The sequence below is a fragment of the Chiloscyllium punctatum genome, chromosome 47, assembly GCF_047496795.1.
Source record: "Chiloscyllium punctatum isolate Juve2018m chromosome 47, sChiPun1.3, whole genome shotgun sequence".
Classification (NCBI taxonomy): Eukaryota; Metazoa; Chordata; class Chondrichthyes; order Orectolobiformes; family Hemiscylliidae; genus Chiloscyllium; species Chiloscyllium punctatum.
Window position 1 is genome coordinate 57279888 of NC_092785.1, and position 15212 is coordinate 57295099.

The window sequence follows — 15212 nt, forward strand, 5'->3', positions numbered from 1 at the left end:
GGAGCTTTTTCAAACAACAGCTACTGTGTGTCCTTGATAATTTTATACCTGCCAGGAAAGGAGGAAATGGTTGAGTGAGGCTGCTGTGGTTTACTGAAGCAGTTGAATCTCTTGTCAAGAGGAAGAAGGAGGCTTATGTAAAGATGACACATGAAGGCTCAGTTCGGATGCTTGAGAGTTACAAGTTAGCCTGGAAGGACTTTTAAAAAAAAAGTTAAGAATAGCCAGGATAGAGCATGACAAGTCTTTGGCAAGTAGGATCGCGGAAAACCCTCAAGCTTTCTATCAGCATGTCACGAATAAAAGAATCACCAAATGAAGATTAATGGCAATCAAACACAGTAGTGTTAAGTTGTGTGTGGAGTCTGAGGAGATAGGACAGGCTGTAAATTAATATTTGAATCAGGATTCACAATGGAAAAAGAAAATGCTGTCAAGGCCAATACTGAGATACAGGCTATTAGTCTAGATGGGATTGAAGTTCGTAATGTGGAGAGGTTAGCAGTTCTGGAGAGTGTGAAAATAGATATGTCCCCTGAGCCAGATGGGATTTATCCTAGAATTCTCTGAGAAGCTAGGGAGGAGTTTATGCAACCAACTGTTCGGATTTTTACATCGCCATTGTCTACAGGAATAGTGCCAGAAGATTGGAGGACAGCAAATGTTCAAGAAATGGAGAAGGGACAACCCTGGTAATTATATACCTGTCTTACTTTGGTTGTGGGTAAAGTGTTGGAAAGGATTATAAGAGATAGGATTTACCATCATCTAGAAAGGAATCATTTGATTAGGAATAGTCAACAAGGTTTTGTGAAGGGTATGTCATGCCTCACAAATCTTATCGAGTTCATTGAGAAGGTGACCAAACAGGTGGATAAGAATAAAGTGAGGTATGTGGATTTCAGTGAAGCGTTTGATAAGGTCCCCCATGGTAGGCTATTGAAGAAAATATGGAGAGCGTGGTGTTGGAAAAGCCGAACAGATGAGGCAGCGTCCAAGCTGCATGCAAGTTGATGTTTCTCTTGTAAGCCTTTCATCAGGAATCAGTTTTCTGGTCTGCAGCATCTGCAGTCTTCATTTTTTCCTCGCTCCTCGGATGTTGCCCGACCTGCTGTGCGTTTCCAGCTCCACAATCTCGACTCTGATCTCAAACATCTGCAGTCCTTACTTTCTCCCAGAAAATATGGAGACGTGGAATTCTGGGCGATTTAGCGTTTGGATCACAAATCGGCTAGCTCAAAGCAGACAGAAGGCACAGTTGATGGGGAATGTTCATCCTGGATTTCAGTCGCTAGTGGTACACTGCAAGGATCTGCTTTGGAGTGACTGTTGTTTGTCCTTTTGAAAATGACCTTAATTAGGGTAAAGAAGGATGAGTTAGTAAATTTACGGTTGTCAGTAAGGTCGGTGGATCTGTCGGCAGTGCTGAAGGATGTTGTAGGTACTGAGCTGTAATGTTCTATGAGCATGGACCTACAATGGGCTAAATAGCTTCCTTCTGTGATTTTACGATTCTGAGGCACTCTTTTCCACAATAAAAGCTTTAGGTACCTGGAGAGTCAAGCTGGTCCAGTAAAGGACACACAGTGCCATCCATCATCTCTTCCTGTTCTCTGATATACAGCGGCATCAAAATACCAGTCCAAACAAAATAGATTGATTCAAATTCAAGCAGTCAGGAGAACGTTCACCGGAGGGGATTGCCGTCAGAGGATTCAATGAATAATAAGATTTCAGAATAACAAAAAAAAAGCAATATCACAGCAGCATAATAATTGGCAGCAGAGTAAAACTTACAGTTCCAAATATTTCCCAGTTCAGCATTGTGTTCAGTTTTGGTCACCTTGCTGTAGGAAGGATGGTATTAAACTGGAACTTTACAAGGATGTTGCCAGGACTCAAGGGTCTGAGTCATAGGGAGAGGTTGGATAAGCTGGGACATTCCTCTTTAGAGCGCTGGAGACTGAGGGGAGTGAAATGCGTCGAGAGTCTAGTCATGGCCCACATCAGTTCCAGTCTCCCAGCCTGCCTCGATCCCCTACAATTTTCCTACCAGTGGAATGGGTACATAGTGGGTGCCATATCCCTGGAACACCTGGACGACAAGGACACCCACGTCAGATGCCTGCTCATTGACTATAGGTTCACCTTCAACACCATTCTTCCCTTCAGAATAATCACAAAACTCCCTGACCTTAGTCTTGGCTCTGCCCTCTGAAATTGGATCCTCAGCTTTCTGACCCACAGTACACAATCAGTGAAAATAGGTAAGTGTGTCTCTTCCATGATAACATTCAACACTGAAATCCCAAAGGATGTGTCCTCAGCCCCCTACTATACTCCCTGTACACCCACGACTGTGTTGCCAAATTTTGAACGAATGCCATCTACATGTTCACTGATGACACCATCATAGTAGGACAGGTATGTAATGATAACAAGTCAAAATACAGAACGGAAATAGTGGACTTAGTGATATGCTGCACTGAGACCATCCTCTCTTTCAAAGTCGGCAGAACTAACAAACTGATCAATGACTTCAGAAAGAAATGAGGAGAACATGCCCCCATCTGCATCAATGGAACTGAAGTTGAAAGGGTGGAAAGCATTAAGTTGCTCGGAGTGACGATAACCGACCTCTCATGTAGATATGACAGCCGAGATGGCACAAGAACTCCTCTTCTTTCTCTGGCTGCTCAGGACATTTGACATGTTCACAAGGACCCTCACCAATGTCTACAAATGCACCACTGACAGCAAACTATCTGTGTGCTTAATGACCTGGTGTGGCCACAGCCCTGCCAGGACAGTAAGAGAAATGACAGTAGGTTGTGTGCACAGCCCATGCCATCACGGAAACCAACGTCCTATCCAATGTCTCCATTTACACAGCTCACTGCCGCGGAAAGGCTGACAACATGATCAAAGACCCATCGAACCCTGGATCTCCTACAATCTCTTCCATCATGGAGACAATTCAGAATCTTGAACACACAAACCAGCAGCTCATGAACAGCATCTTCCCAGCCCATTATTAAACTGAGGAATGGACTCTCTAACTTCAAATAATGCTGATCTTGATCACATTGATGTTGCCTATAGCATACCCTTTCTGGTGTAGCCTGTATGCCTCAGTCTAAGTTTTTCCTTTACCCTATGACCTGTATGTCCTTGCTTATTGTAGGAGGGAGATTCCCCAGCTAGGGACAAAGACTCTGGAGGCAGAGAGGACACAGGCACGGAATGGACTTTAATTCAAGCTAAACCTGGCTAATGCTGGGAGAATCCCAAAAGGATCTTCCTCGAATCTGGCTTTGACATGAGAAGACAATTGTTTCCTTAATCTTTAGCTCAGATCAGACGGCAAATCAATGACACAATTCGATTTTGCAGTAATAAGACAGTATTTCTATACGTTCTGTGTTGCAATGATCATACACAACCTTGTCAGTGTACCATCCACTCCCCTTCTGCAGAACCAATCTTGTAAAACAACTGATCATTGATGGACACGCCTATGGACAGCCCGAGCTTCTTATTTGTTTCAGATGTTTAACGATTTTTGTTATCTCTAGGCCTTGGGATCTTTCATGCATTCCAAAGTTCGGGGCTCTGCTCTTTTCAGTCATATCCCTCATTGTTTATCTTGTAGGATTGCATGAATTCTATTCTCCAATGGGCAGGCTATCTCTTATCAAATTCCGTATCACATTTTACAGTAAAAAGCTGATTCTGATACAAAATACGTAATATTATTATTTCCACGGTTAACCTTTTTCTTCACGAATTCGACAAGACAAGCCAGGCATCTCTTTAAGGTTTTATTATTATGTTGAAATCTGTGTCCATGATTATTTACCAAATATTTAACTAGAACTTATTACTATTGTAAACAGTTTCAAAGGCACAACAGGCTTCTGAAAGATAACTTGAGATGCTATTTTTGTGGATGAAAATAATCCTTACTGAGATCAGAATAAGTTACTTTTTGTGGTGATTCTTCAAAGTTTTTGTGCTACAATTTCATTTTTTCATCTGTGTTCTGTTACAAATCATCACTTTTTTTAAAAAAAACCTTCTTTACCACTATATTGGCATGTTTCAGAATCTTGCGAATCAGATTATCCTTTCTTTTGCTTTGGAATAATTCCCTGTTCAAAGGCCCTTTTTTCACTGATGCTGAAGCAATCTAATTTAATTTCTGTCTATTTTGTGGCTCTTCCGAAACAGACAGCTGAAGTAGACTTTTAATTTTCGGCCACTCCATGTCTCTAAAAAAAGGCAGCTCCAACTCTCACTATGATCTGCCAGAACTGTGTATAAACAAAGTGTTTCACTCTACTTAGATACATGCGACAATGGATCCTATCAAATCAAATAAAACCAAATCGTATGATCGAGATAGAGAAATTGTCACAAGGTCAATACACCCCGATGAAACCTCTGCAGCCTGCCACATCCGGCCAAAAATCGTGATAGTCGATTAAACAACTAACTGTTAGAGAGGGCTCCACAATTATCCCCATTCTATCAATGGATCAGCTCTGCACATCAGTGTAAAAAACAAGGAAATAGTATCTGTACCGTCCTCAGCCAGGGGTGTTGAGTCAATGATTCAATTCACCGTCATCATGATGCCCACAGGATCACAGATCAGTCTTCAACCAATTCAATTCGCTGCACGTGCCATGAAGAAAAAGCTGAACACAGTAGAAAGGCAAATGCAATGAGTCCTGACCCCATTCCTGCAATAGGACTGAAGACTTGTGCTGTACAACAAGCCGTGCCCCTGGGGAAGCGGTTTCCTTCCAGCTACAACTCTGACATCTCCCGAGCAATGTGGAAAATTACTCAGTGTCGGGGAATAATTACAATCGGACCAATTACAACCCTCTCAGTCTCATCATGATAGTCAAATTGGGAGTTCGTTTTGATAGAGCTGTCAAGCAGCACAGACATAAACTTGCTCAGTGTGGTTTCCGATCGGTCCCCATGTGGAGATGGTGCTGTTTTGGAAAAGTCACTAGATGAATAATCCAGACCAGGCTAATGCTCTGGCAGCTGGTGGAAATTAAAAACAATTAATAAAATATCGAGATCTCAAATCTGGTGTCAGTAACAATGGCCTTGAAGTCAATGTCGATTACAAACACCAATTTCCTTCCCCAATGTACTTTAAGGAAGTGAATCTCCCGTGCTTTCCTGGTCTGGCCGAAAAGCGACTCCAAACACATAGACATGTGAAGATGCACTCTTCAATGGTCTCTGAAAAGGCCAAGTAAGACACTCTGTCGTATCAAACTGCTCTGAAGTCTAAAAGGATAAAACCTGACAGAACACCCAGCCCCCAACCACGGTATGGAAAAGGGAACGGGAAACACAGTCCTGTTAAGCCAGCAGAGACGTCCTTCCTAACATCTGTGAACTTGTGACAACATTTACAGAGCTTTCCCACAAACTGCACAGAAACATCGGGAATGTAATAGGCCATTGAGCCTGCCCCATTCTAGTTAATGTCTGAACATCTCCTCAATGCACTTTCCCCACACACTTTACACACCCATTAATGTGATTAACCTTGTGAAGCTATAAAATAGGAACTACAGTCGTCCCCTTGGTCTGTCGAATTTGCTATCCAATTCAATATAATGATGGTTGACCCTTTATTTCTACACCACACTCCTGCTCTCTACCCCATCCTTTGGTGTCTAGACATCCTTATTAGTCTTTAGTGCCTTGTCTTCCACAGCCTTATGTGAGAGAGAATTCCCGGGTTCACCAGTCTCTGAGTGCAGACATTTATTCGTATCTAAATGCAATGTGACCCATCTGTATTTAATACTGTGGCCTCTTGTTTTAGACTTCCCAGCCAGGGGAATTATCATCACTGCTTCCAATCTAACTCACCCTGTCAGTGTTTTATATATCTCACTGAGATCTCCACTCATTTTCCTAAACCCCATGGGATACAGGCTCAGTTGCCCCAAACTCTGCTCCACAAAAAGTCTGTCATCCCAGAGATCAGTCTGGTCATCCTTCGCTGCACTCCCTCAATGTCAGGTTTGTCCTTTATTAGGTACGGAGACCAAAACTGCACACAACACTGCACAATGTTCGAGTTGAGGTCTCACCAAGGGCCTGTACAGCTGCACTGAGACACCCTTACCCCTGGACTCCAGTCCTTCTGAAATGATGGTCAACAACAATTTATCTTCCTGACTGCTTTCTGCTCCTGCAATATTGCTTTCAGTGACTGGTGTACAGTGAGATCCCAGATCCTTTTCAATGTTACAGCTCCTAACTTGGTGGGTCTGTGTACACTGGTCTGTGTGCCAATGTATTTCCTGTATTGGCTTCTTTCTTCAGAACTCACTGCCCTGCATGGAACTCAGATGTCTGTCTAAACAATAACAGAAGAAAAGTAAAGTACAGTTCCCTTCATAGATCGACATTTCTCAACCACTCCCTTTTCCAATGGTTGGCTGGAACTTTAGTGTTTCACAACAAAGTAGACAACATCACACCTATCCACACTGCTCTTCATCTGCCACATGTTTACTCACTCACTCCGTTTGTTTCAATCTCCTTTAAGTTTTATTGACATCCTCCTCACTTTCAAAATCCTAGTTCCGTCAGCAGACTTGGAAACTTTGCATTTGATTCCCTCAATGAGATGTTTGAGATGTATTGTGAATATCTGGTGCCCCATCACCAATCATTGCGATGCCTCATGAGCCTTCCAAACTGAAAACCATCCATTTATTCCTACTCATTCTTTCCTGTCAACACTCCCATTTTAACACCATGTTCATATATTACCCCCTATCCCATGTGCTTTTACTTTGCACACTAGGCTTGGGACTCTATTAAAATCCTTGCTGAAAATCCAAGTTCAGTGCCTCTATTGTATTTTCTGTAATTCTGTAATTAATCTACCAGTGAGTTTCTCAAATGCTTCCCATTTCATCAATCTGTGTTGTTTTTTTTTTCTATGCCCATTATTTTCAGTTCCAATAATTTCTCCGAATTAGTTTATTTACTAGTTTCATTCCACATTATTTTCTCATCAGACTCAGGTTTTCTCCTATTGCTGGGAAGGCTTTGTTTATGTATTTTTCTGTGAAGGCAGAAGTGAAGTAGCTGTGTCATGTTTCTCTGTTCTCCATTCTCCATTCCCTGGTTTCACTCTGTAAAGAAGCTAAAACTTTGACTAAAAAGAACAGCTGTTGTCTATTCACCCTGTCCATGCCCCTTGTAATCTTATATCTGAATTACATTCCAAGTCAACTTCCTCTGCTCCAAAATAAGTAACTCGCGCTTACCCAGCCTCTCTCCACAGCTCATATGGTCCATCACAGGGAGCATCCTGGTGAATCTCTTCTGCACCTCATCCAGTACAATCACATCCTTCCTGTAACGCGGCTCCTAGAACTGCACACAATATTTCATTTGGCCTTACCAAAGTGCTATGTAGAACTCGGATAATCTTTGGGTCAATGAATATAGGCTTTATCTACAGTCATGCTGAACTCATCAATTATCATATCCAGTCACATTCAGGGATGTGTGGAGAAGCACGCTCTGAGCTTCCTAGTGTGATGCTGTTCTTTGAGTCCTCCCCTGTCTGGTTCCTTCTTCCAAAGTGCATCACCTTATATTTATCAGGGTTACATTCCATTTGCCATTGTTCTGTCCATCTGACCATTCTCTCTGTATCTTCCTGTAATATAAGACCTCCCTCCTCACTGCCAACCACACAGCCAATCTTTGTGTCCAACACAAACTTACTTATCACACTCCCCCTACCCACTTCACATTCACATCACTTATGAATGCCACAAATAATACGGAACACAGCACTGATGTCTACCGGGTACACCAGGGAAATTGGGCTCCAGTCACACAAACAGCCTTCTACCATGAAGTTGAGTTTGGATACAACTTGCCAAGTCACTAATAGGGCCTACATGTTCCCTGGTTGTTCTGTTCCACTTGATATACGTGAAGAATATCTGGGGATTCTCTTTAATCTTGCCCTGCCAGTAGGCTTCCATGCCCCTGTGTTAGTCAGTCCCCTCCGAGGGAAGAATTTCCGCCTTATTATGGTCTTAAATGGCATATCCCTTATCCTGTCATTATTTGCCTTAAATATAGAGTAGACAGCTAGAAAAACATCCTGTTTATTTCCACCTCATCACATGAATCATAGATTTTTGAAATTTCACTGTGATCACCTCTCATGCTTTGAAACTGGAGAGGTCGCAGGACAAATCTCCCCATCAGAAAATCTTGTCATCTCAGGAATTGATCTGGAGAATGTCCATTGCACGTCCTCTGTGATCAGTGTAATCTTTCTTAGATTAGGTCACCGACACTGCACTCAATACCTCAGGTACACTCTCACCAACACTCTATGCAACTGATTCATGATGTCTTTACCTCTATATTCCAATCCCTTTAAACAAACTCCAACCTAACTTTAACTTTCCAATTACATGTATTGCTCCAAATACCATTCACACTAATTGCATTTACAAACTCACTCTGTGAGTTATCGAGGCATAGAGATGTACAGCATGGAAACAGACCTTTCAGTCCAACCCGTCCATGTCGAGCAGATATCCCAACCCAATCTATTCCCACCTGCCCACATCCGACCCATATCCCTCCAAACCCTTCCTATTCATATAACCATCCAAATGTCTTTTAAATGCTGCAATTGTACCAGCCTCCACCACATCCTCTGGCAGCTCATTCCATACACGTACCACCGTATGTGTGAAAAAGTTGCCCCTTAGGTCTCTTTCACGTTTTGATTTTTTAAAGTGTGGAAACAAGTCCACAACGACCCACCAAAGCGCAAACCACCCAGATCCTTCCCCCTACACCCAACAGCACAGGCAATTTAGCATAGCCAATTCACCTAGCCTGCACAAGTTTGGATTGTGGGAGGAAACCCACGCAGACATAGGGAGAATGTGCAAAGTCCACACAGCCTGAGGCAGGAATTGAACCTGAGTCTCATGGCATTGGGAGGTAGCATTGCTAACCACTGTACCACCCAACATCCTTCACTTCTCAGCCTAAACCTATGCCCTTTAGTTCTGGACTCCCTGACGCCAGGGAAAAGACTTTCTCTATTTATCCTCTCCATGCCCTTCACAATTTTGTACATCTCTAGAAGGTCACCCCTCAGCCTCCAACGCTCAAGGGTAAACAGCCCCAGCCTGCACAGCCTCTCCTTATACCTCAAATTCTCCAACTCTGTCAATATCCTTGTAAATCTTTCCTGAACCCTTTCAATTTTCACAACATATTTCCGATAGGAAGGAGACCAGAATTCCAGCAATATTCCAACAGTGGGCTAACCAGTGTCCCGTAAAGCCTTTCTTTTCACCCCAACAGGAATATACTTGCTTTGGATTCTTGTTATCTCATTTTTGAAGGCTTCCCATTTTCCAGCCGTCCATTTACCTGTGAACATCTGCCCCCAATCAGGTTTTGAAAGTTCTTGCCAAATACTGTCAAAATTGGTCTTTCTCCAATTTATAACTTCAACTTTAAGATCTGGTCTATCCATTTCCATAATTATTTAAGATCTCATGGTGTTATGGTAGCTGGCCCCAAAGTGCACCTCCACTGACACCTCAGTCACCTGCCCTGCCTTATTTCCCCAGAGTGGGTCAAGTTTTGTACCTTCTCTAGTAGGTTAATCCACATACTGAATCAGAAAATTTTCTTCTACACACTGAATAACTTCCTCTCCATCTAGACTCTTAATGCTACGGCAGTCCCAGTCTATGTTTGGAAAGTTAAAATCTCCTCCCATAATCACCCTACTTTCTTACAGATAGTTGAGATCTTCTCACAAGTTTGTTTCTCAATTTCCCTCTGACTATTAGGGAGTCTATAATACAATCCCAATAAGGCGATCATCCCGTTCTTATTTCTCAGGTCTACCCAAATAACTTCCCTCGATGTATTTCCAGGAATATCCTCCCTTAGTACCCCTGTAATGCTATCCCTAATCAAAAACTCCATTCCCCCTCCTGTCCTGCCTTCCTTTCTATCTTTCCTGTAGAATTTGTAACCTGGAACATTATCTGCCGGTCCTGCCGATCCCTGAGCCATGTTTCTGTAACTGCTATGATATCCCAGTCCCATATTCCTAACCATGCCCTGAGTTCATCTGCCTTCCCTATTCGGCCCCTTTGCATTGAAATAAATGGAGTTTACTTTATTAGTCCTACCTTGTCCCTGCCCGTCCTGACTCTTTGACTCGTTTCTGTTCTCAGTTTACCAATCTCAGATTGATCTATTTCCTCACTATCTCCCGGCCCCCAGCTCCCCACCCCCTCCCCCCCCCCCCGCCCAAACTAGTTTAAAACCTCCCGAGCAGCTGTGGCAAATCTTCCTGCCAGTATATTCGCCCCCTTCCAATTTAGGTGCAATCCGTCCTTCTGGTACAGGTTCCTTCTACCTCAAAAGAGATTCCAGTGATCCAAAAATGTGAATACTTCTCCCATACACCAGCTCCTAAGCCATGTATTCATCTGCTCTATCCCTCTATTCCTGTCCTCACTAGCTCATAGCGCCGGGAGTAATACAGATATTATTACTCTCAAGATCCTCTTTTTTAAAATTTCTGCCTATCACCCTGCAATCTCCGTCCATAATCTCAAATGTTTTCCCTTCTTATGTCGTTGGTTACAATTTGGACAATGACCTCTTGCTGGCCCCTCTCCCCATGAGAACATTCTGCACACTTTCTGAGATATCCTTGATCCTGGCACCAGGGAAGCAACACACTAATCTGCTTATTTCTCTGCTGTCCACAGAACCGTCTGTCTGTACCTCAGACTAGCGAGTCCCCTAACACAACTGACCTCATGGAATCCGACGTATCCCTTGTTGCATTAGTGCCAGTCTCCATACCACAAACCTGCCTGTTTGTGCTACGTTCCGTGTGAATCCATCACCCACTACATTTTCCAAAACAGCATATTTGCTTAAAATGGGGACAGCCCCAGAAGACTCCTGCACTAGCTGCTTAACTCTCTTGCCTTTTTTGGAGTTAACCCATCTATGTAACTCTATCTGAGACTGTCCCCCTTCCTTTCACTGCCATCCATCACATACTGTTGCTGTTACCAATTCTGTATTGTCTTAAACTGTCTCTCCAACCAATCCATTCGATCTGATAGGATTCACAAGCAGAAGCATTTATTGCAGATATAATCTACAGTAACCTTTAAATCCGATAAATGCACTCCGATATCCAGCGATACATGAATTCAAACAGCAAAGGCAGTAACTCTGCAGGTACGCTGTCCTGTCAGTTTCTTCCCCTCACCATGTGCTTCCTTTATCCGTTCTTTTCCCTGTTTAAACTTGCATAAAGGCTTCTGATAATTCAAATACACCATATCCCCTATACCACTACACCCCTCCTACACCCTTACAATTCTGCCATTTATATTCACACCAACAAATTAAATCCAACACGCTCGTTGGCATAGAGACCACTGTCACACAGTTACTGTACTGCCCTTGCCATAAGTACATTCAGCGTCCTGACTGTAACCATATTGACATTCCCATCACTGTTTGGTGCCTACAAAAGAATTCCTGCTAATGGTTGCTGCTGCTTGGTTATTCTCAGCTCCACTTTTGATATTCAGATCTACATGACTGTCTCATTAATGCATTAACCTCATACTTCCTTCACAACTTTTTGGCTTTTTGCCTAGTCTGCATATTGGGATTAGATTTGGTTGGAATATCTGCTCAGCATGGATGGGTTGGACCGAAGGGTCGGTTTCCATGCTGCACATCTCTCTGACTCTATAACTCGATCCCAACAACCCTTCGTATTCACTTCCCAGCAATGGTCATTCTGCAGCTACACCTCCGTAATGACAGTTCCATCATATCTGTTCACTGTCATTCCATCTGCCTTATAGCGAATAAAGGGAGTCATTCCTCAGTAGTGGGGGGTTGAACAGATGGGTAGAGGTTACAGAGATAGGGAGGCTAAGAAGTAAACACAGTGACATCTGGTCAAGAATGTCAGAGGGACAAAGGTGTGTGGGGATTGGAGGAATTTACAGAGAGAGAGGGAGCTGGATTAGATTCTGGAGATAGGGATAGGGATGGAGTTAGGAAGAGGCAGGCAGACTGAGAGGCACAGACAGGGGGCTGTTTCATCTAGGAGATTATTGTGTATACTAACAGAGATATGGAAGGTTGTTGTGATTGAAGACATTTACAGATATAAGAAGGCTTCTAGGCTCTGGAGTCGACATAGATAGGAACGCAATGGAGAAGTCCAGGTTACTGGGTTGGAGACAATTACACAAATGGGGAGGGTTGCGCAAAGTGAAAGAGGTTCCTGAAGTCGGGAGGGGTATGGGGGTCGGGAATGAGGGTGAAATTTAACAAGGTAAAGATCAAAGAATTGGAGAAGGATAAGGAGATTACAAATTTTTCACAGCTAAGGAAGGGTTGTAGGAGCTGGAGAAGATTACATAGGTAGGGACCGATGGAGAGGTTAAAGACAAATACATTGACATGGAGGGTGATAGTGATGGGAGAAGCTTACAGGGATAGACAGGGCTGTCAGGGTTTACAGGGATGAAGGAATTTAGTATCTACTGGAGAAGGTTAGGGATTAGGGTGTTAGGGACTGGAGAACCTGACAGAGACAGAGACAGAGACAGAGAAACAGAAAATGATGTGGACTAGAGGAGACTCCAGACAGAGGAAGGATTATTGGGGCTGGAGGATATTACAGAGATCACGAACACAGCATGGGCCAGGATTGATGCCTGCGATCCCCTGTGCTGTCGCATTGAGGACCAGTACAGCAGAGGTGAAAGCAGGACCCTCACAAGATGGTGAGAATGAAGTCTAGAATGTTGCTGTTCCTTGCCCAGCTCTATATCTCTGTCCTGTCTTCCTGGTCTACCTCCACCCTGTGCTGTTTATTGTGAGTGATCTTACCAGCTGCAGGAATTACTGAAGGCTCCAGATCTCCCTCTCCATCCCTCTCTGGCTGACCAACCAGTTTCCATGAGGTGATGGATGAGAAAGGAGTTAGGAACATCCTGATGAGCTGCATGAGACAGAAATAGACAGAATGGGAAATTAGACTGATGCAATGAGGATAACACATGCAGAGTGGCACTGAGTCCAGCAGAGATCTCGATAATTCCAGTCTCCATCCCTTGCCTGTGCTGCTGCATCTCTCTGGAATGGAAAATTCTGTTGACTCATGATCTCAGACCATCTGTAAGAGGGAGAAATGCTGACAGAGGCAGTAAATAGACCCACACAGCGAGGGATACCACATGGAGAGATACTAAGTGATATGACATTATTAAACACTGCATCAACAGGGAATTGTTTGAATTTGTAACAAAGACACTGGGATAATTGTGAGGGGATTCAACCTTTCTATCTCATCATCTCTTTGGCAGTGGCTCACAGATGAGGCTGACTGTCTCCCACTCTCAGTGGGGGTGGGGGAGTCTGGAGTTGGCTGTACAGACCGATGTGGCCTTCCACAGACTCTGTTACACTTGAGGCAGAAGGTGAACGTGGAAAGGGGGTGGGTGGGGTGTTGATATGACAGCGCGCTCCTTGTGCTGTTTTCTCCTCGATTCCCGTTTTCCCCACAGTAAGTCTCGAGGTGTTCGACACCTTCCCAATGCTCCTTCCCACTTCAGATGGTCTTGGCCGATTTGATTAAGAGATGAAAAAAAAACCGATCAATTCTGAAGTAACCAACATTTAGAAATGTGGAGGAGTGCAGTAGGAAGAGGAAATATTGTCAGTGTTTAATCAGAGTAGTGGAACAGGGAGGATTGAAGGTGTTGGAGGTGGTGAGAGTGTTACAGAGAGGGGTAAAGGCCTGAACAACATTACAAAGCCAGTACGGATTGCTGCAGCTAGAGCTGTTTGCAAAGGTAGGGATAGACATATGTATATTTCATTGATTCATTCAAGGCCGAAGGATGTCACCGGATGGACCAGCATCCATTGCCCTCCTGCTAATTGCCCAGAGGCAACTCAGAGCCAGCCATATTGCTGTGGGACTGGAGTCACATGTGAGCCAGACCAGGTAAGAATGTCATATATCCCTCCCTAAAGGACATACGTGAACAAGTTGATTTTTTCCAGATAATCAACAATGCTTATACAGAGGCCTCACTAATGTCCTGTACAGATACACCATGACATCCCAACTCCTACTCTCAATGCTCTGCCCAATGAAGGGTTACCATCCCAAACGCCTGCTTCACCAGACTGTCTACCCGTGACGCTACTTCCAAAAAACTGTGTACCTGCATCCCTGGGTCAATGAAATGATTCACAACAATATCCAAGGCCCAAGCATTAATTGTACAAGTCCAGCCTGGTCTGCTTTACCACAATACAACATCTTGCATTTCTCCACCTGTTATTCCTTACCTCAGTGGTCCAGCAGTACTGTTGATTCCATTGTACTCTTCGATAACCCTCTTCACTGTCCACTTTATTACCAATTTCAGTCTCACTCACAAACTTGCTAACCATGGCTCCTGTATTATCATCTAATCTGTTTATATAAATGATGCACAACAGTGACCCAGCACCGAACCCCATGGCACACCGTTGGTCACAGGCCTGCAGTTTGAGCAGAAACCCTCTATGAACACGCTCTGTCTCCTACAGTCAATCCTGTCGTGTATCCAGTTGGTGAGCGCTCCCTGGTTATGTCTGATCTAAACTTACTAACCAGTCTGCCATGTAGAACCTTGTCAAAGGCCTTGCTAAAGTTCATGTGGACATCGTGTACTGCTCTGCTTTGACCTCTCACTTGTCTACCTCCACACTCACATTTGAGGCATGATTTCCCATGCACAAAGCCATGCTGACGATCGTTAATCTGTCCTTACCTTTCCAAATGCACGATGATCGTTTCTCTCAGAATCTCCTCCAACAACTTACCACCTCTGCATCAGTCTCACTGGTCCGTAGTAGCTGTCGATAATACAAATATCTCTGGGAGGGGCCCTGCAATTTCCTCCCTCGCTTCTCACAAGGCGCTGGGGTATATCTGATCATGTCCAAAGGTTTTATCTAACTTTTCCATTTTAAGACATCCAGCACCTCCTGTTCTCCAATGTGAACTCTTTTCAAGACATCCCTATGTATTTTCCCAAGTTCCC

At 43.7% G+C, this 15212-nt stretch overlaps 1 long non-coding RNA gene across 1 annotated transcript in view; it reads right to left on the reverse strand.

Moving 5' to 3' along the window:
* Positions 1-3812: 3812 nt before the first annotated feature.
* LOC140468633 (uncharacterized) overlaps positions 3813-15212 on the reverse strand; it is a 62286-nt gene continuing 50886 nt past the window's right edge. The window contains exons 7-9 of the long non-coding RNA XR_011955760.1: positions 13003-13114; positions 7323-7431; positions 3813-5061 (exon numbers count right to left, since the gene is read on the reverse strand). This is a non-coding gene — a long non-coding RNA (uncharacterized lncRNA). The remainder of the gene's footprint in view (positions 5062-7322; positions 7432-13002; positions 13115-15212) is intronic.